Below are 11,699 nucleotides of genomic sequence, written 5' to 3'. Positions count from 1 at the left end.
CTACTGACGTTACTGGAGTCCTTACCTCTAAAAAAGAAATTCACCCACTGCATTGTTAGCAAAATTTTCAGTACAATCCAATACTAAGAATGCTTCCCGCAAATTATGCCTTTTCGGAAAAACGTTTTCTAAAGTTTATGCACCGTTGTCGAACAACTGACTGGAACATGCTCTCTGGTGTTGTGGATTTCGAATTTTCTAGATTTATAAAAACACTTACTACTTTGGCATCCAATTCGTTTCCCCTTAGGCGTATTAAAAATAAATAAAATAAACAGTGGCTCACTAAGGGTTTACGTATATCTACAAAAACATGCGATGTTTGTCTCACCTAAAGAAATTCTCGGATAGTGTCTTTTTCAAAAATTACGTGAAACTATATAGAAAAATTTATAAGACAATAAAAGCTACCAAAGATATTTATTATAATACGAGACTCTAACTTTCTAAAGAAACATGGTCCATTGTGAATGATCTAAGATATAAGGCTTCTTCATCGAGAATAATCTCTACTTCACCTGATAACCGCAATAATTACTCTGTGAATGTAGCCAAACATTAGAATTAGAAATTAAAAATGTTTTCGAGTCTGCCCGATTGCACATTATATCACCTTACCACTTCATTTGACGTTTTATTTCAGAATGGCAATTTTCCCAATTGCCTTAAGACGGCTACAATTATACCTCTGCCCACGTTATCCAAGATTATAGAAAGAATGGTCAAAAAAGGCTTGTATAATTTCTGCTTAAATATAAAATACTAACTATCCATTAATTTGGGTTTTTAAGTAAAAAATGCACAAATGATGCTATATTCTCCACATAATGTCTACTCTAGTCTAAACAACAATCACTCCACTGCAACAACTTTTTGTGATGTTTCTAGGACTTCCGATTGTGTTAATCGTAATAAAAAAATTGCAGTACTACGGTTTCAGGGGAACACCTCACGCATGTTTTAAGTCATACATTACCAACATAAGTTATCTTGTAAGGCTTGATACAACTCTGTCTTCTTGCAAGCTAATAGTGCCCCAAGTGGTGTGCCCCAAGACTCAGTACTAGCCTCTATTTTGTTTTAGCTGTTTATAAACGACATCGCCTATCTAGAAATTAGTGGTAAAATATGTCTATTTGCAGACGACACAAGTTTCTCTTGGAGCAACACTGATCCCATTGGACCATATCTATCTCTCTCAACATTTTTAAAACTAAAGTTTTATCATATAAAAATACATTTCTGCCTTATTTATTAAATAAAACCTCCATTAATGTCCTTGAATCTGTTAATACTTAAGCTTTGTTGTGGAAAAGTTCCTTGAAATGAGAGTTACATATTGCCGCCTCATCTAAAATATTAAGTTCCTTCAGTTTCCAAAGAACTGAACTTATCCACCTCCTTAACAGTTTATTAAGAGAAATGAAGGGATTTCTTTAAAATATTGAAAATTCTGAAACTTGTTTCCTTATTCATTTTTGAATCCTAGCTCGTAAGCACACTTCTCCAATTTCAGAAAGATCGTTGCGCGGTTATCCACTTAGGAATGCAGAGCACGACCTTCACCTACCTACTTTACGTTCAGAACTAGTTAAGGGCTCAATATTTTACAATGCAAAAAAATTCACAATCACTTGCCAATTGATATCGAATTGATATTATCGTTACCTGCATTCCTCAATAATGTGAGGGCATATTTACTAGAAAGTGCCCACAATAGAACAAAAAAACGCATCGTGAAGATGTTTCGAGTGTTTGGCAATGTTTCACAGAAATAAAATCGATTTTTAGCGCTGATTGGATGGATAGATAACTGGAAATTTTGGTAAAAAGGATAAATAACTTGTTATTGGGTTCGTGTGTTAGTGTGTTCGTTGATATATTAAGTACACGTCAAGATGCTTATGAACGAAAGAAGAAACTGTGTACAGAATTTTTAAACGAGTGTTTCATTAATATTTCATGGTCGTGTTTTGTCAAGATCGTTCGAGTTGGGCAGCGACTATCCACAAAATGTAAAGGTGTGCGGAAGATTATAATGAAGTTTATCTATGCTATTTACTAATGGACAATCCAATGTAGTGGCACTTACTAATGGTGAGGTATTAGATGCTGAATGCTGAAACTACGTAATAACTCATAAGGAGACTTAATGTTAACGTTGAAAGCTCCAAAACATTCGCTTGTTTAGTGAATCGAACTAAAAAATAAATTACACTTTGTGAAAGAAGAAAACATCTCGCAACGTTGAAAGTAAAACATAATTCTTAATATGAGGGTGAAATGATCGACCACAAAATTGATGTCACTTTTTCAAAAAGCGTGTGGTGCTTAATATTAATCTTTGTCATTTCTTATTAGGTTCATTTCGAAATTCAAAGTATATACTCTACTTTTCAGTTTAATTAACTGAAAATTCATGTTTTCCAGTGCTTTCCCATCTATAATTCATTCCATTACGAGTATTAGTCTTGTTATGTCAATTCACCAGATTTTAACTGAATTTTAGTTAAAAGAATTTAGTTCCGGTTCGATTGAGATAATTTGAAGGCATTGTGCTCGAATGCATCCTAACCTGATCTCAATTAATGTGGCATATTACGAGACAGTATGAAATAAATTTCCATAGAACAATGTTCTGTTTTTATTGTTGTGGAATCTGAAGTGAAATCCGGAATAGTTTTCTTTTAACATATTAACCATAACATGGCCATCGTGACATTGACAATATATATTGACAATCTTTCAACATCTGGCATCTGGTACATACAAGTTTTGATTGACAGATTCACACGTGAAGTGAAGTAATCAAAATCTCCTGTAACAATTTTTACATGCCGTTATGTCTCTCAAATTGTGCTAAATATGGTTGTACGTGGTAAGCATATATTAGATTAGTCAATATCTAGAATGTAGTTTCACATATTTTTGAATAGGTAAGGGAATGAAAGAGCTTTATGAGAAAAGTTGTCTTTAATTAGTTGACAGACAATCTACATAGCTTCACATTTTTGTTCATAATAAAAATACGTATTTATCACCAAAAATATATTTTATAACTAGACTCATGATACACTCATTTTTTTTCGCTTATTATTAATGGAGAAATGATTATAATAGTTAAGTAATTTGACGTTTACCAATACTATCGTGCATAAGGATATTCAACGAAGTTGATATTTGAAAGGTATCCCAGTACAGCTCCGAATGTTGACTTTGTTTCCACATATGGAATGTCAGAGATCTCGCATTGAATGGTTTCTCTCGATGGTTAAGGGGTCTTTTGGTGGATGGGCAAGATATGACGTGTGAAAATTGGTGAGATGATGAGATTTTGTGGAAAGAAGGCTATCAAAATATTTAAAGAAACTGTAATATGTTCTGGCCCGCGCGTGATTGGCATTAAATTTATCCTCGAGCATGAGAAAAGAGTATTTGGAAGATTTGAAAGAACTGGAAAAGAGGAATGTACTGGCAGCAATGATTTGGCCGTCACAGTCGCTCGATTTCAACCTGATTGAGTTGTTGGGGGACAAATTGAGTCCTACTCTCTTTGAAATAACCTGAACAACGAATGGAGCAAAATTGTCACAGAGAATGTCAAAGTTGTGCATGGAAATAATGAAACCAAAAGGGGGCTACTTTAAAAATGCAAATATGTAATAACTACAGAATCTAGTTTTATTATTGCTATATTCTTATCTATGCAGATTCTTTTAAATATAAATATCATAAACGATCGATATTGTTTTTGTTTGTTGTGTATCATGTAAACTATAGGGTGGGCAAAAGCTGTTGACCGGTAGTGTAGATGAGAATACCAAGAATATAGCATACCAAGACATCAAGTTATTAAGAATGAACTGATACATCATAAGTCAAGTTTCAATATTATCTGCTATATCTGTTGTATCAAAGGAAATCTCTTGGAAAATGATTTTACAGAATAATATAATGAAAATTAGTAGTAATAAGATGGCTCTTGTACCCGTATTTAGTTTGATTTCTTTAGGACCGATTCCAACATTTATATCAAAAAATATGAGAAGAGGTACATCAAATGATATAATCGATACTATTACGGTATTGACTTATGAATGAAAAGCATTTTCAAATATATTTTAGATATTTAACTGTATGAATATATGAATAGTATACTAATTTGGTTTCTTTGCAGTTGTGAAATTAGTCGCTTGTGTGGTGATAATAATGGCTGGAATACGTTTTATAAGAGGAATTTGAAGTTCGATATTCGATGAAATCTTATCGGAAATGTATCCTAGGTGCATTTTGAAGATTTTCATATGGTATCAATAAAGTTTTGTTGAAGGTTTTGCATAAATCAAATAATACCGACCCGATGTAACATAATGTTTTCGTTTTAAATTCATTTGGAGCCAATAGCATCAAATTAAATGATTATAAGAAAGGTTTTTTTATTATTATAAAATTATTTTTCTAAATATGAGAAAGATTTATCAAGATTGTGAAAGCCTGTGGTATATATGAGTAATAAAATATTTAAATTTCTGGGCTTAAAACAAAAAATACTGTTATATAATATATAATGAATATAATGAAGAAACGTTTAAGCAGGATCAATTTGGAAATTAATCACGTAGAAAGTTTACCAACTATAAGAAAATGACAAAGAAAATTTTGCGAAATAATTAATAGTAAGAAGTTTCCACAATTTGATTAATGCACTCAATAATAGAAATACCCGTTTAAAGTATGGTCAGTATACCTCTAGCAACAGCATCTATACAAAATAATTGTATTATTGTACAATCCATTCTGTATTAGAGTGTTAGAGAAACTACACAATATAAACAGCATATGTTTCAAGTTTGATCACGCCACGTTGTTTAATATTTTCTTGGCAGCACTCAATTGTGAATATTTCCATTTAATTTGTAAATATGGTGGAATTTATCATCGATATGTGATACAATACTTTTATTTGCCCAACCAATATGAAAAGTGAACTATATTCGACTCTGGGTGAGACTGTTTCTTCGTTATTTAAACGACCTGCGAAAACCAGCATCGCAGTGGTCGACCAAATGAGGTGACGGCTACAAAAATGTTGGAGAAAATCTAGAAAAAGATACTGGATGATAGAAGGAAAAAAGCATCTTGAAGAAGTTTCCTTCGACTGAATGGTAATGCTTCACAGAAATAAAGCCAAATATTTGCGCCGTTTCATAAGGCATAAGTCGCTTCATCTTCTGGATAGGTCATGGCTTAGGTTTTTTGGGATAAGCGTGGAATAATTTTCATTGACTATCTTGAAAAAGGAAAAACTATCAACGTCGAGTATTATGCGAACTTATTGCAACGTTTGAGTTAAGAATTTTTCTTAGAAGAAATTTTTTTTATTCTATCAAAACAATGCACTAAGCTACAAGGAGATGAATATATCTTTTTCCAAATTTTTTGTGTTTTTTTTGTTCTACTTTAGGACCTTTTTTCTAAGACAGGTGGACATTTGACGTCTCGAACTGTTTTTGTTAATATCAATTACTATTTTGATAAAGACCCCAACAAGTTGAAACGTTGAAATTTTTACCTGTATTTGCGAAAAACCAATTTTTCCTAATAATAATTTCCTAATAATAAAAAAAATTGCTTTCATTTGGGCTTTTCTGCAACTGTACATCAAATGCAATAAATCCTTGCTTGTTACTTGCTTCCTGTGAGGAGATATCGCTGCTACAGACCTACACACGGACGGACAAAACGTTAGTGATAGTGTATTTTTTTGTAAAAAATGCGCTAAAAATAGCAGAAAACTTTATTAGTTCCATGTTAAATAATATTGTGAGATAAAAATACTGAAAAAATAGAATGATAAAATAATAACGAGTGCTGAATATTCTAGCAATGTTCAGTTTTCAGTTATTTGAGACACCCAGTATATCATGTATATTTAAGATAATTATAGTAGAATGTAAATAGAATCTTAATGTCTTTTGTTGTTTTTTGTGGTTTCACTTAAGATTTATTTGATCAGTTGAAAAACTAAATTGAGGAACATCGAATGAAATTTAATGGTTCTTGGTAGATACGCTCAATAAAACTATTTATTTACTTTTTCATAGCGTTAGAAGGCGAGTTATCTTGTTTTTTGTGATGATAATAATATTGATTTTCTTGATACCTGAAAGTAGATCAATTGTGTAATTGGCTATTAGATCATTTCGATTGTTTTGTGTAAGGAGTGCCTTAATAGTAAGTAGAGCAAGAATGACTCAGTGATTATTGAATCCGAATCACCGAATAATTACAGATATAGACTGCGAAAAAGCCAGGTGAAGCTCAATCATCACTTATTTTAGTATCTACGCTTAGAATGGAGAAAATCCTTCTATGGAATACTACGCTTCTGTATGAAACACTAGTATTGTTTATTTTCTTCATACCTCGGTCGAAAGTACGTTCTTTCGTCCCTAGTAGCAGTAGCATGCCTATTTATACTTGTAACTACGGACTATTTATTCTGCTATGACAAATTGTTAACTGCTATCATTAGTATTGCTTCCTCTAACCTTAATGAATAATTATTAATGTCATAAAAAGTGAAATTAATAACATTCTTTCGACCGGCTATGCAGAACTATCGTATACACTACACGGGCCGAAAGTTAAAATCTCGGTCCTGTTCGGCTTCGCCTTGGGCATTATGACGAGCAGGGCCGAAAATTTTACTTTCGGCCCTTTTGGTGTAATATACTATACAGTGCTTTTCAGATAAAAGTATCCACCTTTAATAACTTTTGTAATACTGGTATTTAGAAAAAATCCAAAAACACGTCAATTTATGTTGGAAGGGGCAAGCATTATGGCTTATTTAAACTTACTGGAAAAGCCACCCCGTCACCGCTAGCAGCATCCCCTTTATTTTTTTAAATTACTTTTCATATTTTTATGTAAAATTTGGATACTCCTCTTTGAGCTGATTTCAAAAATGTATAATACTTGTAGGTTAAAGTGGTTAGTTTATGAGATAAACAATTTTTCTTTTAAGAGCACAAATTTTACTTATTATTTACTTTCACCTTATTTGCCTGTACTAAAATGGGTTGTACAACAGTTCAAACTCTTTAATCTTTTTAACTGTGCTATTTATTGTGAAGTTACAATAAGTGTTCAAAATGAGTACCATTCACTTCCATACAATGGTATAATCTATTTTGAAATGCCTCTCTGACATTGCTTAATACGGCTGGATTTAATTGTCGACATTCATTTTCTATCCTCTCTCGTAAATCATCCAGAGATTCTGGTTGGGTAGCATAAACTTTTGTTTTTAAATACCCCCATACAAAGAAGTCTAGGGGTGTTAAATCCGGTGACCTAGGTGGCCACTCCATCATCTGCCCCCTTCTACCTATCCAACGAGCGGGGAATGTTTCGTTTAAAAATTGTCGGACAGGCATAGCATAGTGTGGGGGAGCTCCGTCTTGTTGAAATACCAGTAAATCCTCGGAAAGGTTATCATCATTTTCTATTATTGTTGTAATACGTAGGTCAATCCCTTCCCTGAGTAACTCAAGATATGATTCACCATTCAAATTTCCGTTGATGAAGGAAGGTCCGACAATGTGGTCACCTAGGATACCACACCAAACGTTTAACTTTTGGGGATGTTGTGTATGGAATTCACGCATAATATGTGGATCACTTTCAGCCCAATACCTACAATTATGCCTACTTACTAAGCCATTTAATGACATGAGCATTCATCAGAAAAGCAAATATTGTTTAACAATTGTGGATTGTTATTGATAATTTGCGTCATTGATTCGCAAAACTCTAGACGACGATCAAAATCATCTTCATTCAACTCGTGCACCAACTTAACTTTGTATGGGTGGTACTTGAATTTATGTAGAACTCGGAAAACTATAGAAGATAAAACACCGATCGCTCTACTTATTGTTGACAACGATTGGGGTTGTTGAGCCTCTAAGCTGACTTGCCCTAAAATTGCCACTTGGATTGCTTCTTTATTCACGAGTCCCTCTCGCTTATGCACTTTATTGCAAACAGACCCTGTTGTGGTAAATTTCTCCATCAGTTGAATTACATACTTATGAGTTGCATGTCTTCCGTCATGTAATTCGTTAAATATTCTAGCAGCAGCTCTTGCACAATTATTATTTTGGTAGTATAAACCTACAATTTCAATTCATTCTTGCAAAGAGTAAACCATTTCAGAGAAACAAAATAAATAATGTATCAAATTACACTATCAATAGTGACTACAAATTCTAGTTAACAATGTCAAACTTAAATAAAAAGTAGAGTTTTTAGTTGTTTGGATTTTGTAAGTAGAATAAATAGCACAGTTAAAAAGATTAAAGAGTTTGAACTGTTGTACAACCCATTTTAGTACAGGCAAATAAGGTGAAAGTAAATAATAAGTAAAATTTGTGCTCTTAAAAGAAAAATTGTTTATCTCATAAACTAACCACTTTAACCTACAAGTATTATACATTTTTGAAATTAGCTCAAAGAGGAGTATCCAAATTTTACATAAAAAATGTGACAAGTAATTTAAAAAAATAAAGGGGATGCTGCCAGCGGTGAGGGGGTGGCTTTTCCAGTAAGTTTAAATAAGCCATAATGCTTGCCCCTTCCAACATAAATTGACGTGTTTTTGGATTTTTTCTAAATACCAGTATTACAAAAGTTATTAAAGGTGGATACTTTTATCTGAAAAGCACTGTATATCTAAATTTTATAAACACTTATTAGAGAGAAAGAGAGAGAGAGAGAGAGAGAGAGAGAGAAATGCTTTATTGTCAAGAAAGTGTTATAATTTATTGACAAAAGCTTGTAAAAACTAAAATACAAAAATACTAGTGGATTCAATATGTAATGAACGCCCGAACCCAGTTCTCTTACTGCAAACAGAGACACGAGATTATGCACTTTTTAAAAATTATTCTGATTCAAACATTGTAGCATACTATTCGGATTGTTACGTTATTCTTCGAACATTTTGAATACTTTGAATTACTTTGTTCATGTATTGTGGCACAGTCAGATTCATTTATTCTAACTTCCGAGGTTTAAAATATATATATTGGATAATAAAAGTACGAAATCGATTCGAATTCTTCCTCTACACTTCTAGTAAAAGTAAATTTTAATTTGTGGTGATTTTATTCTTTATATTCGCTGGTAAATTTTTCTTTGCTTTTTTTTTATTTTGTTCACAAAAGTTTCAGATATCTTTATGGATTTCCTTTTAAGCAAATTTTGTATGATAGTTTTCATATGAAATCGTATTTTCTATTTATTTGGGAAACAAAACGATTAGAATAAAACAGATTCCTGTTTGGTTCTATTTAAAAAAAATATGAATTCAGTTTTTTTCTGTTAGTGTATAAGCTCCTTTTCTTCAAATCTGTTCTTTCTACTCGTTCCTTCTTTCGTAATTTCCATCTCTGTTTCCTTCCTCATTATATTATTTTCCCGCAGTTCTACAGCTGCCAGGTTGGAAGTTTCCACAACAAGGATACAACCACCAGTCTACAAACTCAACCACAACTCTAGCATCTGGGAATTCAGTTGAGAGCAGCCTTATCTTTAATGTATAAATGAGTATAAGAGTTGTTTTTAATTTATAACTGCTTTTGTGCTCTTTGGGATACACTGTTAATGCGAATTTATTATTTTTTCAATAAATTTATTTGTTGCTGAAACTTTTTCTATTCTTCTTAGCAATCGATATTAATTAGGATAATAGGGTCCGGGTAGTTTTGGATTCTTAATTTCCATTTTTAATTTAATTAATAAGGTGTTTCCAGCTTTTCCGCCTCTTTTAAATATTTTTTAACGTCGTTCGTTAAAAACCTGGTGTCGTCCAATTTAATATTAATTGTTCACCCTGTCTGAGTACTAATTTTTATATACTTTAACTGAGGCCGAATACCACTTCCTGAGGAAGAGGGTAGACTAAAGAGGGTACAGGAAAAGATACTATTCGCGATAATAAGATCCCAAAGGACTGCCCGTTGCTTTACAAAAAGATCATGGGTAAACAATATAAAAAAGGAGTGCATGAATCTACGCTAGAGCTAACGAACGAAGTTTTCTTATATGGATGGCTAAACAACAACGTAGTTACCATAGCGAGCACACGTTTTGGTACCCACCCCACCTCGATAATAAAACGAAACTCAAAAGTTGAAAAAAATGTCGATATCCTGGAATTTAAGCGCGAATTGGTGCAAGTATATTTAACTAGGTATGGCACTTCCCTTGCCTGAAGACCTAGTACTTCAATAAATAGCATTATACTTAACAGGGTAAGTATCCACAACCTCACTTGTGTTCGAATATTATTTTGAGTGAGGTGTTTTGGTCTAACGAAATCTATGCAAAAGCAAATTTCGGACTCACTTCGATCAGAAAAGTTAGAAAATTTTATCTTCTCAAAAACCTACAGTATACACATCGTATGAAAAACATTCTCAGTAGTTTTAGCTTATTTTTTTGGTGCTTCTTGTATACTATGAAACAAGTTTTATATTATTGAGAATTCATGTTTTTCTTTTCCTTTCGACTAGTATAAACAAATTGCACTTGTCGTTCTTTGAATTATTAACTCTTTGTTGCACTGAACTCCAAAAATAATAATAGATTCAACATGTTCGATAACATATTCAATGGGAAAATAGTAAAAAACACTGTTTTCATTTTATAATTTATTTTAAAGAAGACACAATGTTGGTGATGAATGCTACAACAACTATGACCGTCGGGGAGTCAAAACCAATCTTTTACCAAATGGTAAGAGATCTTCGAATAGTGTTCGTTGTTTTCCTGCAAAAAGTAAACAAGCAAGGATTAGAGATGACAACTTTTCTGTTTCCAGCAAAATATTAATGTTAAATGAATTTGAGTATTTTTATATAAATCTTATGTTTTGTCAATAGAGTATTTTATAAATGTCAACAATCACTGCAAATAAAAACGACTTTTATATAACTGAATATCTTTGGTAGCATGAATTTACTATTGATTCAATACATGTAAGAGTGTACATCAAAATAATATAATCTCAATATTCGCCAGTATTCATATGAGTTGACTTATGCTTCGATTTTTTTTCTAAGAGAGAGACAAATTTTTAAATCTCACTATTGTTCAACCATATGTTGTTCACCTTTCTAGCTTAGTGATTTGAATTCGGAAATGTATCATCTGTAGCATGTGATTAGAATGGTATTCAAATGTAATATTCACATCTCTGACCAATGACCTGATCGGGGTCATTGCAGATCGAAATTGATCATGCTAGCTAAGTTACATAGTATTTGGTGCTACATTTAATAATAGGAGCTAGTGAAATGATAGGAATTTCTCTTGAAATCCTTCCAAATAAACTGATATTTTTATCTAAAAATATCCCTCGAGAAATATCCAAGTTATTCCATAGCAATCAAGCTCTTGATTAGCAGCTATATGTGAATATTGTGTGATATACGTTTTGACATTGAATAATTTTGGATTTCTGGAATCGTACACTATTCTATACCAAACATAGTGGTTACAACTAAGTCAGCAAGAGAGATACCGTTATTATGATCACCAGTTGGTAGCACTGGCGAACAATGTCTTGATTGATTTATTTCCAATCTACTCCTCCCTGCTCTCCTTACAATTTTTTCTAGTGTGTCTTC

Source organism: Diorhabda sublineata, chromosome 5, assembly GCF_026230105.1.
Source record: "Diorhabda sublineata isolate icDioSubl1.1 chromosome 5, icDioSubl1.1, whole genome shotgun sequence".
NCBI classification, from domain to species: domain Eukaryota; kingdom Metazoa; phylum Arthropoda; class Insecta; order Coleoptera; family Chrysomelidae; genus Diorhabda; species Diorhabda sublineata.
This window is presented reverse-complemented; position numbering follows the sequence as displayed.